Source organism: Eleginops maclovinus, chromosome 8 (assembly GCF_036324505.1).
Source record: "Eleginops maclovinus isolate JMC-PN-2008 ecotype Puerto Natales chromosome 8, JC_Emac_rtc_rv5, whole genome shotgun sequence".
NCBI lineage: Eukaryota > Metazoa > Chordata > Actinopteri > Perciformes > Eleginopidae > Eleginops > Eleginops maclovinus.
In genome coordinates, this window is record NC_086356.1 from 6,910,494 (window position 1) to 6,927,527 (window position 17,034).

Consider the following 17,034-nt stretch of genomic DNA (forward strand, 5'->3'; position numbering starts at 1 on the left):
TTCAATATGGATTTCACACTTGAGCTAAACCTCCTTAACTTTCCTCAACAATATGGATGCCTCAAGCCATGTCAGTTCCCCCACTGCCACTACAAACATTCATTTTTTCTTTTCTGGTTTAGAAGGCTCCTTTTGGCACATTGTTTATGGAGGAAGGTCTGGGGAATATTTTAATGTTATTATGTGGTATTGTGTATCTGCTTTAATGGATTTAGACAGGATATGACATGACATACTTTTAGAAGCTACCTTCAAAAACCCACAATGTGGCAAAGTATGGACTAAGAGTCAACTGATCTTTTGTTTGTAGGAACATTTTCCTTTTCTTGTTGTAACAGTTGTAGGACAGAAATCCAAAATGGGTATTATAGGTACATAAAAGAGTCATTATAGAGTTTCAATTAAAATACTGAAGCATGACTACATCACAAATGAATTACGGCTCCGTGTAAAGACAATAGAGAAGCAATGAAATTCAAATAAAGCCAGCCAGACTTCTTTGAAAACCCCATTAGCGTGACACTAAATCTTCTCCAAGTAGGAAATGAAACACTGTTGGCTTTTGTGTTGTTTTGTCTTTTTACTTTCTCTGTCTTTCCCATTTGTACTCGCTCGCACAAACGCAACTCGATACTTCCCAGACTGCCAGAGACAGAATATGTGAGACCATATAATGTCCATGACCAATAATGCATCAGGAATGTGTTGTGGGGAAATCGAGGAATTTGTCATGGGGAGGGAAAACTGAACGTGTGGCAGGAAATTGACCGACTGTTCAACATGCCTTGGCAGTGAAATGTAATCCACATCCACTCGCACACATACAAGCACATGCGTGTTCTCACTGTTGAAACCTGTGAACAACAAGCATGACTTTTTACATAGTTTTTTATTAATTAATGCATATTGTTTTTAAATGTTTTTCTTCAAATTATTCTGTAATATTTACTATCTGTATTTTTTTTCTACAGAACATTTGTATTTATTTATTTTGGTTACTATTATATTGTCTGTGAACAGTATCATTAAGATAAGTATTTTATTTACTTTTGGTAGGGGGGATGCATTTGTTAATGTCTTTCGCTGGAAAACAAAATGTAAATAAATATATATATAAATATATATATATATTCATATTCAACATAAAGAAGATTCAAGATTCAAGAAGAAGATTCAACTTTATTGTCATTGCACAGAGTACAAGTACTAGGACAACGAAATGTGGTCTCTGCATTTGACCCATCCTAGTGTTAGGAGCAGTGGGCTGCCATTATGTACGGCGCCCGGGGAGCAGTGTAGGTAACCAGTGTCTTGCTCAGGGACACAACGGTGGCACTTGGTGACCTTCCAGTTCCCAGGCCAACCCCCTATGGACTTTGCCAAAAAAACATCCATTGAAATTATAATTTTCCTTTTTTTTAATTCCTTTTTATTGGACATTTATTCATTGGTATGTTTTTTTTTTTAATAATCTTGTTACATTGTGATCATTGTTATGTATTTATTAGGGGTATTTTAAATATACATGTTCTTTAAAATGTTATTTTTTTAATCATTACTTACTATTATTTTATATTTTTAACAGGGCATTTATTCATTGACTTATGAACTATAATAATGTCTGCGTCATTGCGACTATTGTTGTATTTTATTGTTAATTTTGTTTCCGATGGTTATACAGTTGTGTATGTCTATAGCTGGAAAAAGAAAAATGCCAATAAACATAATTCTCATAAAGTTGTACCGTCTCGTACTTTTACACAAGCATGCAAAATGTGCTGCCGGACATATGCAACGCCTTGCTGCCAAATGTTCTTTTCACACAACATTTGTCCACCTAATGATGTATTTACTATGATTTTTTAATTATCTTGTACAGCTCTCGGCCAGTTGATGGTGTGGCAGCCAGAGTTCAAGATCACAAGCATGTTTCAACTAAAAAAACATGCTGAACTCACACACACACACACACACACACACACACACACACACACACACACACAGTAACGACGTTATTAAAATTGGGGTGGATGAAACTAATTCCACTTGTGCCTGTCAGCGATGGCACCGCTGCAGGTGGCTGTTGCGAGTGATCATAGAGCCACAGATGGAGAACGTATGAAAGGTTGCATCTACAGGGAGAGGTAGCAGAAGGCTAGCATGACTGGCCGCCTCTGGGCTTCTCCGTGACGGGTCCATTGGTTTTCAAATGTGGCCTCTCCAGAAAAAACATAATGAACACAGCAGTGGCAGAAAAAAATAATCACTGGAAGGCTGTTGGGACCCAATTCAGCATTCTGTTTATAGTGAACTTTACTAAAAGCATGGCTATAAATGGAGATATTTCAAAGCTTCATGTTGCAAATTCGCCCAAAAGTATATATAGCTTTAAAGGATGTTGTGACTGAATTAAAAGAATACAGTGCTGTGAAAGAAAAATTGCAAAGGAGTAGAAAAAGTGACTCACCCTAAAATGAGCAGTAGCAAGATGGTAAGCTCTGACAGGACTGCAACCAATTACCCAAATGAAATGACAATTAGATAAAAATGGCAGGAAATAGAAGGCTGATAGCATTGGCCGTGGAATGACAAGGGAAAGAGATATGAATTAAAATACGTATCCCTAATGAGTGGGATCGCAGAGAAACAGATGGTGTGTTCAGCTGGTGTTTAGAGCAGGGCTTTTTATCCACCAGGCATCAAATTATTGGCCGAAGAACTGTGGCGCTTTATGCAGCCAGTTTACATGCTCTGTCCAGTTCTGTTTTTGCCAGGGTCGTTTCCATATTGACAGTGTTGGTTTGCTGGAGGACATTGATGCGAGGGAACCGGCCGCTGTAAGGTGACCTTTCAGATGATTTGATACGGGCGCTGTGAATGTAAAAGCGTTCCAGTTTTCTAATGCTGAAGCCGTGTTTGATAAAGGTATTGGAGGTTAATAATAGGCTGCTATCACAAATGTAAAAATCGAGTTAAAACACTTAACAAGTTACACATTGAAGGATGTTAGGTGTTTATAATGTCCATTCCGCTACCGTCAACCCAACTACATGCAATCTGTGAGATGTGTGTGAGTGTGTATGTATTTGTGTGTTGAGTTTATACAACTTCGCACAACAGGAAACAGAGAAAAAAGGAGAATGGAGAATGTACGCCACAAAAAACACACATTTGCTTTTTTTAAATAAAGCCTTAAGTCCCCAAGTTAGATGTAAAATATCAAGGATCTGATTGGTGTTTATCTGCTCTCTACATCTGTGCTTTTTGAGTGTAGTTTAAAAAACTGTTGAAAGAAGCTGAAGGGAGGATATTGGAATTCAGATGAAAAGAGAAAACAAAATTTATGACCATTGATGTCCTCTTCAAAACATATCTAATCAAAATAAAACGTCTCTCTGCAGAGGCAGACACATACAAAATACAAATACTAGCAAAAGCAGATTCATTCATCCAATCGGTCTAGGCTGAGCACATACAAATAGTTGAACACAAATATACGGTAATACCAACATATGGTGGATGTGCTTAAAAAAACACTGTATCAACAATACACGCACACACAAACCCACAGATAGAAGTCATTTAGATGTAGTACTTTGTACACCTTACAGATGAGGAACTATTTTAATCTCTGCCTCCAAGTCATAGACAGGTCAGTGTTATCTCAACACACACATGGAGGGTATTCAGGCTCTACCAGGGGAGAGATTGTGGGTTAATACTAATGATATCTTTACTCTGGCAAACTGCTCTCCGTGTGGGTAGATGACACAACTGTGTCATTGTGACACGCTGAATGTGACAAGGCGCATGTGCTCACTGATAATTGCAAACTGAGGATGTGTGTTTTGTTAAATGCTGTCGCTGCATTTAGTCAATGCCTTTGCATGCATTTGTGTGTGCCTCAGTGGTTTAGCGTGTGTGTGTGATATGTCTCCTTAGCCACAGGTGCAGAGAGATGCTGACACTGCTTACAGAGAGCCCAAGTGCAAGAGAATGAGTTTATTTATCCGTCCTTGTGTAGTTCTCACACACACAGACACACACACAGAAACTCAGACAGACAAACAAAACGGCCACACAGCTGACACACACCCGTACGAATACCAACAGGCCCGCAAACAGACAAATAAACATGCCTGTGCGCACACACGCACACACACACACACATCTGGGAGGAATATGGGACCTTAGGCACCTCGCCAAGGTAAACAGAGGAAATTGCCAGCCCTGACGTTTTTTTGGTGTGGAGCGAGGCTTCTCAAGGTGACAGCTTTCACTGGGTGTTTGCGGGAGATGTGGATTGGTTGCTGTCTAACAATCAACACGCTGTCTGTGTGTGACTGTTTGTGTGTAAGGTGGAACGAGCGCGCGTGTGTGTGTGTGACAGCTCTGCGTGTTTATGTGGGTGTCGGTGGTTGTGCTAGACAGGGTGGAACATTGTCTTTTGATTGCATCTGTTAACATATGCTGTTTCGTGCATGGTTTTCTCCCAAAAAAACAGACTTGCTAAAGGGACTATAGTGAAACAAGGAAGTTTGTTCAGAACAAAGACCCACATTGTTTCTTTCTTCTTTGGTTTGTTATTTGATGCATTGTTATTGTTTTATACAGCAGTAATGAGTCTGTAAATGAGGATTTGAGGATGTGCAAAAACTGATTTGTTATAGCAAACCAAGCTTTAACATTGAGCAGGGACACACTGATGAATATAATTGGCGTTGAAGATGCAAAACAAATCAAATTAAGAGAGGAATAAAGCTTCCTTTGCTGGTTCTCTTCAAAGCAGTACGCTCTCTGTTTTGTAGACTTTTGTATCTAAACTGAACGTGACAGTTAAATCCATTTCATTTGACCTTTTAAAGGAAAGTATTACCCAGTGTTGCCACTCAAATTTGGCCCTGTGTGTGTGTCTTTTTGTGCCATGTTATCTTAAGAGTCTCAGACTCCGGATGACACTCTTGTGAATGTATCCATGGTTGCTCCACATGTTGATTCACAGACTGATTATACCTCGATTCACTAGTTTTGTCGTTAATGTCATTGCCGTAATGAAGTGCATTTCTCCGTAAGTGAACGTGGGTGTTTTCCGCACTCTCGACCATACAATGCCAGTTTACAGAAGACACCTCAATCTGGTTTTGTGTCTGTTGATGGCACAAAGGAACATAAACCGGTTATGTAAATAATCCCCCGCCATTCATTCAGTGCCTGTCTGTCGGGCTCTGGTGTAGATGATGCCTCTGCTTTCATCTTTTGTGTGACATTGAATGAGTAAAAGAATAATGTGAATATTTTTGCACATGTGTTTGTGAGCAAACACTCAATACGGCAACAATGATTAACACAGATATTTTGAAACCTACGGAAGTGATGACTGTGAAATGAACAAATGATATTAAATACACATTTAAAAAGATAATGTGCAGACATACGTAAATGTTACCTTGATGTTAACGCACAAACCGATTGATCTGTTGAAGATACGATACCGTAAAATGAATTGACAGTCTTGTGCATACGTTTGAAACAATGTTTAACAGTCTCCCATGCAAATTTGTCTCCAAAATCTACTTTGCAAAGGTGTGCCATATTATATATTACACAGGCAATCAAATTAAGCATTTTAAAGTTGTTGTTTTTTTACGTAAAATCAACATGTTCTCAGAGAAACAAAAATAATAGTGTGAACCTGAAAATAAAGTTTATATCTCCCTTTTTTTATGAAAACCTGCAATGACTAATGAGAACAAACCAGTGACTTATTCTTTAACAGTATTAGACATATTGTTTCTGCTCTTTTTTGATTTTGTGCCTCAATCTGAGATGACTTTCTGGCTATTTTACAGAAAAAAAATATATGTTAAGAAGCCATTTGTTTGAGGCTTCTCCTTCACACACACTTAAAGTCAGTATCGCAACAATGTTTTTCTCAGGTAGCCTTGTTTTTCGGGCCCTGCTGTTTGCCCCATTATGTACACATGGATAATCCAACCCCCAGTGGACCTCCATGATGGAGCCAGAAGGCAATTTGTAATTTATATTAGAGGGGCTCAAACAGCTCTGTAGAATATATATGACAATGGAGTGGGAATATCTAGCATCAAGGTATTGGGTCGGAGCCACTTCTATAAAGTTAAACCCCCCCCCCCCGCTCATAATTCTGTCCTGTTTATTTTGCCTCCTGTCAATCGACCCCTTCCTTTTTTTTTTCTTCTGGCTAAATCCCCTGACAAAGTAACCCCCCTTGCCTTCCACACACTGTCTCTTTGATTCACCCCAAAAAAGGTCCACTCTCCCCTGTTTCCCCTTTTTCCTTCCCACTCTTTCAGTCTATTCCCCCTCCCTCCCTTCTCCTTCCTCACCCTCCCTCCCTCTCCCTGCAGTAGCCACCCAATAAAGGATGTTGTTAATATCATTAGGCAGACTTCCTCCGGCCCAGCACCCGGCCCACTCCCTTTCAGCCATAATCAGGCGTGCACACTAACTATCAAAGGAGACATCGCTAATAAACTACCACAGCGGAGCGGAAAAACACACACGTACACTCGGGTGAAGAAAAAATACTGTTGGTTAAGTGTGGGGAAATAGAAGTGTGCGAGTTGGATACGAGGGGATGGGTGGGGTTGCAATGGGGGGGCTGTTGGTGCGGGTTACCCAGACAACGCTAATAAAGTATACTCTAAGGGATAGCTCAGCCTAATGCAAATCTGCCACTTAAGTATACTAAATTAATTGGGGTTGAGGGACATGTACACAAGCAGACATAGCTAATAAATTGTACTCTGAGGAGGGGCAAATACTGTCAGTTTAGTTGGTTTAAATGGGGGGGGGGTTGACCGTGGCTTCCTGTTGCACTGCAGTAAGTTGCTGTCTTAAAAATGGGACTGCATATTGTCCGCTTGAAAGTGTTCTCTCTCCCGACAGCTGAATGCTACAGTGCATATATCACCGGTTAAACGCGGGCTCAAAGGAATAATGGTGCAAGACCATGAGCCAAAGGAGCCCTACATGTAAAGAAGAAGAACAAGAAGAAAAAGAGAGGGGGTGGGAGGACCTGCTAATAGAGCATGTTGCACAAAAAGCAGAGATTCTCGCGCAAGCAGAGGCAATTATCAGTCTGAATGAAAGGGGGAGGTGTCAAGTGTACAATAATTAATCATGTTTTTAATTGTAGAGACACAGATCCTAGTTAGAGAGAGAACATGTGGTTCAGAGCTTTGGTAGCGTTCTTTAAGCTCTGTGATTAAAAACAAAAAGAGTCACTTTTAACTCCAAATTAAATGTACTTCAAATAATCGGGCATCACCTTAGGCTTGTTAATAACCTGTCTGATCACCTGACTGCTTATTTCTTTACCCATCAAGTTCTTTGGCAATGACCTAAACTGTGAAAATAAGATCTGAGCCGTTTCAACACATAAATATGCTTTGATATCTAAAATCATCTGACATGTCTACAGTACTTGCAATATAAATAAGAAATGGCCTTGCATGAATTTATGGAAATATGAAATATGATGAGACAAAACAACCATAAACAATATTCATTAGCTAAAGACGCAAACCTTTAAGGCAAAATTAGAAAAAAGTGGGGGGTTCTGGAGATGAATACTACTGACATTGGTCAACAGGTGTATGTAAACCCTGGATAGATCGTAAATGGGTATATGGACTGTTTTTATACTGCAGGGGCTGCCATGCAAGGTGACACCTGTTCATGAAAGGTAACATGCCATCCCGAGCCTCGTCATTCCCATGGCATATATCAAAAAATAAAACAATAGGACAGTAGTTACTGAGTCCATAGGGACTTGGCTTGGAGAGTGGAATATCCCCGGTTCAAGTCCCAGATCAGACAAAGTACGTAGTGTGGACGGGTTTAAATGGCACCAAACACTACTCCCCAAGCGCTGTATAATACTAATACCAATGCAAAGACCAAATTCCACTGAGTATTTCTGAGTAAGAGGATTTCATTTAAATCTTCCATTTTCAAATCCAAGGCGGTATTAAATGCAGCATTGGCGGAGGTCTGCAATCTCTGCGTGCCATTTGAGATTTCATACAAAATATAGTATCATTTTAAATGTAAATTGTACCGCAGCAGCACAGCAACGCCTATGAACAGAAATAAGTCAAGCATTATCCTTCCTCTGGTTTGAACAACCAGTGGGACTTCCCAAACGCTATGTGGCCACTATTGAGCTCCCCTGCCATGCTTTATTTATTCCTTTCCCTCTGCACTGTAATGGAAATATAAAAGGGTGCATTGATTAGTGTTTAAGGATCAGGCTTTAATAGATTAAAAGCCCCCGGCTCTGAGAGGCACTCACTCTATCTCTCACACACACAAACTCACACACAACCACACGTGCATAGAGGCATGGTTATGTAAACGTCCCCGAGCAAATATATGGACTGATATGGAAAGAGACGGACATAAGGAGCTTCAGCCACTTGGGCATTTGATAGACACGGGCTGCGCAAACACACACATACACACACCAACCTACAGCCTGAAATGCCAGCGGCAGGGCCCAAAGCCTTTCAACAGCCGGCATATATTTGATATCTGAAATAAATAAATGTGTGTGAAAAATTCCCCAAAAATAATATAGATATCTGAATGTCATTATTACAAAGTGGGAACCCTAATGTTGATTTCCTGATTGATGGAAAATTCATCCATTTTTAAACACTTTGCATAATTAATAGCGCGTCTCGATCCCAGAACATCCTCCGCCCCCACGGGTGGGGATGTCAGGTCTCAATTTGAGTTTAAAAAAAGAAGTAAACATGAAAATAAATGAGGGTGGTTGTGTTGCAGAATCCCATTGCTGATGTACTGTGAGAGCAGACTGGAATATCAAATAGAGTGTAGCTGTGAGGGCAAAAAACAAGAATCCAATTTACTAACGTCTTCAGGTTATTTTGGTTTACGTGTGTTCCAGAAACGTCAGTTGACACTGCAAAGTTGATGTGTTATCTGCAAGGATGTCACATAACATTGTCTTGCCTGGACAACTGACATTTCGCATGCTTAAAAAAAAACAAATTCAATTTCATGTTGAGTACTACTGCCGCAGGAAATGTCTAACTTTTGAGGTTTGTGTCTTCCCCCTGCATTTGTCATTTGATCGCCTGCCTCTTTTTCCATTTGTATTCTCCGCGATGACCATTGTCACATCAACAAGCATCGTCTCCGCTCCAAACCAGTCCCCTTTCATTTCCTCTAATCTTTGGTCCCCATCCTCTTCCCTGACCTCAATCCTAAAGTGGCCATAATGGTTGTAGGCTTCCATGTGTTCACCTCTCTCGTTGTGTTTTGCCCTCGGTTTCCTCCTGTCTTCTCTTACTGCTCTAATCACTCTGTTGAAAGTCTTTCAGAAACCGCACATTTCCTGCCATCACCTCCACACCCTTCTGGTCCTCCTCTCCCATGTTTGACCACAATCGTGTTTGCCGTTAGCCTCCAGGTCTATCATTGCCTCCTTTCTATCTGCCACCTTTATTCTAGTCCCAATCCTGCCTGATGTAATCCTTCAGTAAAACTGCTGTCTGCTTCATCATTGAATCTACTTTCTTTTGCTCCTCGCCTTTGACCACAATTGCTTTTGTTCGGAGCCTCCTTCGAACCTCTCGAGTCGTCTTTCCGCTGTCTCTTTTAATCCCTCCCTCAACAAGTCACATACTGTCCTTTGTCCTGTCAGGGCTTCGATGTTTTGGTTGTCTATTCCGTCGCGGGTGAAAACGCTCTTCTGTTTTTTTTTTTAGAATCTACTTTTTCTGTCGCTTCTCCTGACCTCTGCGTCTTTCCTCTCCCTCAAGAATGACCACGATCTTGTCTACCATTAGCAACACAAAGCCTCTCCTTGTTGTCTCACTTATTCAGTTGCCAGCTTTCCTCTGATGTCCTGTTACTTTCCCTGACAGCCACGCGTCTCTCCGCTCGCCTCGTTTGACACCTTGTCAGGGGATGCATAAAACAAGCAACGTTTGGCAGCATGAACAAATAAACTGCACTCTCACACTTTGGAAATAAAATCTTCTTCTTCACTGGCAGTGATGTATAGCTTATTAGTTTGGGATAAATAGAAAAACTGCAGCATGACCAAAGGAGGGAAAGACAATGATTGTGACCACCACAAAAATAATTTCATTAATAAAACACAGGAAAAAAAATGTAAAGGATAAAGGATCAAAGACTATTGCTATTAAATGATACATGTACGGGTCAAACTATACTGTACATGCATTGTGCAGACATGTTTTATTACAAAGAGAAGGGGATGGCAAGAGAAATTGATTTAAGTACAGGCTAATTCACCTCCTTTGATACAGTTACAGGTGGGTGAGGTAAAGTCTGAGATGTTGGCAATTTCTGACCATTTGACAACGGCTTATTAGCGAAAAGTGAAAAACAGAATTGCTTTTCTTTGCTACATTTCTATTTCTCTGGTGTGACAAATAACTAGCCACAGGGGTAACATCTTGGGATGGAAAATTGTGAATGTCCCCAAAAAAGTAGGAGAACTACACATGGCGACCCTTATTTGCTTCATAAGGATATAATTTCCCAAATTGGGATCAATAAGGTGTATACTGTATCTATCCATCTATTTACTATCATCGTTTTCAACATTTACTGAGCAAGAAGTGCCTACATTTAATAATAATAAAAACACAAAGCTAGAGTTTGTGTCATTTATACTGAAGTATTAACAAACTTACAATATGTACCGAAAGATGGGAGGATACACATCCCACATCATGTACTTTCCCATGAACGTATTCTCTTACAAGCATCTTCCTGTTCTGCATGCTGTACTATATGGTCCTGTAGCCTGGAGGCATATTATAAGTTACTCTGCTTATCCACAAGATGCACTTCAACATACAGGGTGTGTGTCTAAGGAAGTTATATTCATATGTCAGAATGCAAAAGTGCGTGTGCGTGTTTCTAGCATGTATACAATTTAGATGAAGCTTGCTGCTGCTGTTCTAATGGCAATATAGAGCAGCGGAAAAAAAGAATAGACCTCTTTTTGTATTCTTTAAACTACTGACAATTTTTTCTCTGAATTCAACAGACACTGGAATAGCTGCCATACAGGTACAGATAAAGATTTAAGAAACATTTGGAGTGGTCTCTTAATTTTTTCCGGACCTGTATATATTTAGTAGGTTTGCCACTTACTGGAGGAGGCAGTTTTCGTGCGGGTGATGGGGTGATTGACGCATATTCCATTTCCTTCCTTTCATCTGTCGTTTACTTTGATCAAAAAGTTAGAGCAGTCAAACTGCTTTATTGCCTCCGCTGCAAGAATGCTACAGGGGCTGAACAGAGAGCTGTCTAAGGATGAAAACCCAGCGAAGGAGAGCAGATGCGCAAACAAGTTGACGCGCAAACTGACCCCGCTGGCACACGTGCAAGTTGACAAGCATGAAGGCAGATTGACAGAGTGGCTCACATGCAGAGAAACAAGGCGAAAAGACGGCAAAAGGAGCACAAATGGTTTTTGTTTTTTTAAAGAGCTTTTTTTAGGAACATTTCCCAGGTCCTGATGCAAAGTAAGAGGATATGTTATGGCATTTGAGACAGTTTTAACATCTGCATGTCCTCTGCATATAAAAAATGTACAAAGAGTTCCTTCGGATTACAGAAATAATTACACACAAGTCCCCCCCCCACCTCCCCTCTGAGATTGTCAAGCTCAGGGTGCAAAGAGGAAGACGTTGTAAAATCTCAAATGCTTGTGAGGCTGCCTTAATTGGGGCCAAATCTCAACAAAATCTTGTCATGTTCTCACACCCTCAGGTGCATTTAGATAAAAGCACACAGCAAGTGGCATAGCTAACTAAAAAGAGAGAGGGAAGACGGAGAAAAGGCGTGGGACCTGCTTCCTTCTACTCTTCGCTGCCGTTTGGAGAATGGCTGCGTTCAAAGATCTCGACATATATCATACACCTCTGATGCGTTCATGTACACACGCTTACACACTATCACATTATTATTTCTTCCCTTCCTTTCTCCTTCATAGTCTATTCTTCTGAACCTCTCCTAGGATAGAGTTTTAACAGTATTTCAAAATCCAGTGAGTCAGCTTATCAGATCTAAATCCTTTTGTATCCTTCAGTAAATCTAATTAGGTTCAGTTTTAATATACTTATGTATTTATAATCTTACAGTCATCTAAAAGGAATCAGAGGCAAACTGTAATCAGCTTTTGTCGATTGAGATATAAAAGTTGTTAGTGGCAGCGGAATTAAACTATTGCTGCAACCTGCAAATTACATTAGCAGCGTTAGGAATTAAATATTGATTAAATTATTCTGACAAGAGTGAACACAGGTTTAGCCTACTTTGTTCTTCACACCTTAAATTAGAGCCTTTTTTTTGGAGTTCAGAATTCAGAGCTATTTTGTTGACAAGCACAAATTGTTAAACTGGTGGAAAAAGTACTCAGGTCTTATACTTGAGTAAAAGTAGAAGTACTATGGTCTTAAAATATTCCATTCCAAGTAAAATCCTGAGTTGAAACTATTACTGAACACAAGTTAAATGCAAGCATGTTAAAATATTACTTAAGTAAATGTACTTTGTGTTATTGCACCACTGTGACTGTAAGACTCCAGATTTGGGATAGAGTGGTGGTTCATTTTCCAACCGTCTTTGGCTAGGTGTACGGACACCTGCTTGTAGAGCGCACCGGGAAAAGCCAAAATGGCAGCCAGTTGAAGTGAGTGATGTGTCTCGTTTCAAAAAGTGATAGCGATGGTCAATGCCAGTTAAAAAACAGAGCTAACTTTATCTGAAAACGCTTCAGGGCCAAACCTCAAAGTGCCCTCCAGAAATGCTCTCAATTTTCAAGGCAAAAACAAGTCTCTCCACCTCCTCCCTCTCAACACCAGCTTCCAATTTGTAGCCTTTGTGTAGTTACAGCAGTAAGATTCACGTCCCCCCCCCCCCCCCCCGCCCCCACCCACTTCCTTCTGCCCTACTCTGATCACGCCCGCACTTGGACATCTGTCCAAGGATGTTTACCCAGGCAGTAAGTATGTTAGGGGAAATATTATCCTAGTTTTACCTTACCTTTCTTCTGTCATAAACACCAGAAGTGGGAGAAGGAGAGGCAAGAGAAAAATGAAGGTAAGACCGGAGAGAGTAAAAGATGATGAGTGCGAAAGTGTGAAGAGACAGCAGAGGAGGCGGAAAAAGGGAGGGGGGAATTGAATTGGAGAGGAGAGGAGATATATTAGGGGATGAAAAAGGGGAAACTTGTGGGGAAAAAGTTCATTGTGGAAGAGAGTAGAGGAAAGAATAGAGGAGAGAAGATAAATTCAGAAGTATTTATAACACTTTAAAAAAAAGTCTTTAAGTGACAGTTAATCAACCCTGACATCCCTTCTCAATCATTTCGCACTCTACATCTCTGGAGAATCACTTTAAAATGTCACCCTGGTCCTTTTTTTCGGTCATCACGGGGGCCCTTAATAAGATATAAGTACCATACTGAATTTAAAGGACTTTATTTCTCAAGGTTAACACTTTTTTTTCAACCCCCTTAACCTGCTGAGAAATTCTTTCTTCTTCCAAAAATGTCTTTATAAGAAGCCGTAAAACTTTGGATTTCAGGGTCATTGTCCAAAAAGTCTAGACCACCTTCTTTATAGTCTATTGATCAATACACTGTTTACATGGATGCCTGTCTGCTGCTTGGCATGTGCACACACAGGCACACAGATGCTTACCAGGCAAACACATACACATCTCTTTTTTCTTTTCTCCACGTTATCTCTCTCTCTCTCCCTCTCTCTCTCACACAAACACACACACATTCAGGCCTCTTCCTGTCTGGTGTTGCTTCCAGTCTAAAACCAAACCATGTGTGGGAGCTATCCTGTGCTAAACTGTATGCCCTACTGGTGCGAGGTCCCTCGACTACGAAAAAAAAAAAGCTAGAAAGATATTTACTGGCCATCTCCCTGCTCTCCGTCTGTCTCTTTCTGTGGCTCTCTGTGGGCTTTTGACAGAAAATGTCTCTCCCCCGCTTGCCTGTCTTTCTTTTTCACTCTATTAGCCTGCCTGCTGTTATCTGCAGTTCTTATTCGTACCCCTTTCTCTTTCTGTCTGTCCGTCTGTCTGTCTTTCCCTCCCTTGAACTCTTTCTGTCAGCCCCCCCCCCTACCAAACCTCACATCACCCTCCCTCCCGCTCCGCTACCAACTAGGCATGAAAACGGTTGCTCCATTAGGAGTGCCTGGGCTAAGCCCGGTCTGACACACACTGCTTTGATCAGCCATGAGCTGGGCTAAACACCCCGCTAAACTCCCAGTCAGAGGAGGCGTGGGGGGTAGGGGTGGGGGGGGGTGAGTGAAAAGTAGCGAAAGTAAGCGCGAGATGAGACCACGGGAAGATCAAAACTCAAAAACGAGATGGAGATGGGGACACGGTAAAGAGGGGAAACGCACACACTGTAGAGAGCTGTCCCAGAGTGTACGTTACCCCCAGCTCTCTTTCATCACGTTTGTTTCTCACCACACAGTTTCCATTCTCTCGCCTTCACTCCCCGGTAGCCTCTAAAGTGCATCACTAACAAGCTCTGCAGGTGCATAACTCACAGGATGATGAGAGGAATGTGGAAACACGATCAGAACAGATGTCTGAAATATTGGAAAGTCCCGCCCAAAAAAATAAAACTTTCTCATAGACTTGGCTGTCCTGCACACATGTTGTCTACGAGTAAAAACATAAGACAGGAAAAGATAACCCCTAGAGAAAGAAGATATATAGACACCAGACCTCCATAACTGACAACAGTTAAAAAAAAGAATAGCTTTCCACCTTCAGGCAGGCAGATACTAAACCAGCAAAAGGACAAAAAGCGCCCGTCTTTTTCTCCCGAGGAGTGAAGAGAAAAGGGATTTCCGCTCAGTGCTAATCAATCAGGCCGTGATAATGGCTCCCATGCCTAGCTGTCGACTGGAGGGGTCAAGGCATCCCGTGACCCAGCGCCCAGGGCCCAGGGGCCAAAGCCCCTCTCAGAATAGCACCCCAGGACAGACTCCCCGGGCTAATTGTCCAAGCCAGTGTCAGCCTTTTCAATACCCCCCCCCCCCCCCCCAACCCTCCCCTCCTTCCACTTTCTCCTTCATTCCTCTCTCTTTCTTCTCCCCTTCCCTCCCCTCCTTAGCGATCCTCTCTCTTTCTATGCAGCTGAGGAATCCACTATGTATACCGGCATGTACCAGCGTGGGGGAGAGAGTGAGATAGAGAGTTGGATGAAAGAAAAAAAAAAGGGAGACAGGGAGAAATCAGAGGAAGCTGCCGGCAAAGTTAATGAAAAGAGGGGGACAGGAGAAGTGGGAGAAAGTGAGAAAGGATGATAAAAGAGAGATACAGAGACAGAAGAGATAAGGAGGAGGAAAGGCAACAAACTGTCCCCCTCTCCCTTTGACACATCACTCACTCATATCCCTGGAACAGAGTCTATCCCCTTCCATCTGCATATCAATGAGCGTCTATTTAACACGGGGGAGCAGCGTGCGTCTCTCAGGGACTCAACATCAGCACGGCAGACCACCACCATGCAGCCGGCATGCAATACACATTAAAAAAAAAGACACAGAGGACACGGGAGAGGGCGAGGGTCTCGAAGCAAACCCCGCTCAATGGCATTCCTCTCATTCCAGGCGCACGCTGCTAATTAACGGCATTAAATCCCACAGACAGAGGCACAGATTGATGGAGAGGTATCCCGATGTGGTTCTACAGAGCCACATCTCCGCTCTCTTCTGTCACCTTTGCTCAGGTTTTAGCCCCCCACAGTGCCATCATCCATCCTACTCACTGAAGAAGTCCCAGAAATCACAATGAGAAAAATATCAAATCTCTACTCACTCCTCTTTTTTTCTGTGTTTCTTTTTTTTTCCTGATGTGTCACTCCTTATCCTCTTCTCCACTGTAGCAAGGAGGGGGAGTGTGTCAATCCTGCCGCGTGTGGTAGTGTCAGTCCGATAGAGGAAAGTTGCCGTCTGCGCGCATGTGTGTGTGTGTGCGTGTGGGCATATGTGAAAGAGAGAGGGAGAACGCGTGCGTCTGTCTCTGTGTCTCGCACTGCTCCGAGTGAGAGAGCTGAGGCTGTTTTAAACAGGCTGCTCTCCCCATGTGACCAGCCCAGCCACAGGCAGGAATACATTACTGAGACACACACACTATCTCTCTCCCCTTCTCTCTCTCTCCTGCCCATACACACACCGTGTCCACAGTGCACCCCCTAGCCACCGCTCAGGGTAGTGGAGAGAACAGCCCACACACAGAAATCAAGCTTTTACACACACAACTCCCTACTTTGGATGTGAACAAACACCATGTAGAGACACTTTTTTTCCAGGCTTCCCCAGAAAGGAATAAATACATCTAATAGAATTAGAGACAATTCTTCCAATTAAATACTTTTCAATGTCTTTTGACTTTTCCATCTTGGCTGTGGCAGTGCTTCACACCTGGTAGAGCTGACCTTTTCAGTAATGAAAACCTTTTAAAAGTCGACCTTCTGCTGCCAGGCTGATACGATTGCATTACAGCTATTACACCTTGAGGAAAGGCGATGGAAACGCCACAGATGAAGTGCTTCGAGTGGGAGTTATAAATGAAATTCAAAAAAAGCTGTTCGTATTCACAAAGTATTTAAAACCAGTGCACAACATGAAAGTGGGAATACAGAAGATGATGGATTGAGAAAGGAATATTCTTGGGAGATACATCCAGCGATAGCCAAGGCTACAAAACACCACGGACGCATCATCTTTCTTTTATAACAAATGTGACCAGTACAGCATGTACAATGGATAGTTGACCAGCTCCTGACACATTTATCATTTAATGTCCAGGAACTTTCAGCACCATATTGCTCTTGAGAACCTTGAACTGAAATGAATGGCTTTACTGGAAGTGATTTATTATCACAATAATACCCGAGAGGCCAGTTTTTTCCTGTGATTCCAAACACCATTCGGAACAGCAGTTTAA

At 41.8% G+C, this 17,034-nt stretch overlaps 1 protein-coding gene across 3 annotated transcripts in view; it reads right to left on the reverse strand.

Annotated features, from left to right (window-relative positions):
• The window catches only part of cntfr (ciliary neurotrophic factor receptor), a 213,303-nt gene that overhangs the window by 193,432 nt on the left and 2,837 nt on the right, over positions 1-17,034 (reverse strand). For 2 of the 3 annotated variants that reach the window (XM_063888901.1, XM_063888899.1), the window contains exon 1: positions 15,904-16,120. The exons of the other annotated variant lie outside the window; for it this stretch is intronic. The gene's annotated coding sequence lies outside the window, so the exon portion shown is untranslated. Of the gene's footprint in view, positions 1-15,903; positions 16,121-17,034 lie in introns of those variants that run through there. 3 annotated transcript variants of the gene reach the window in all.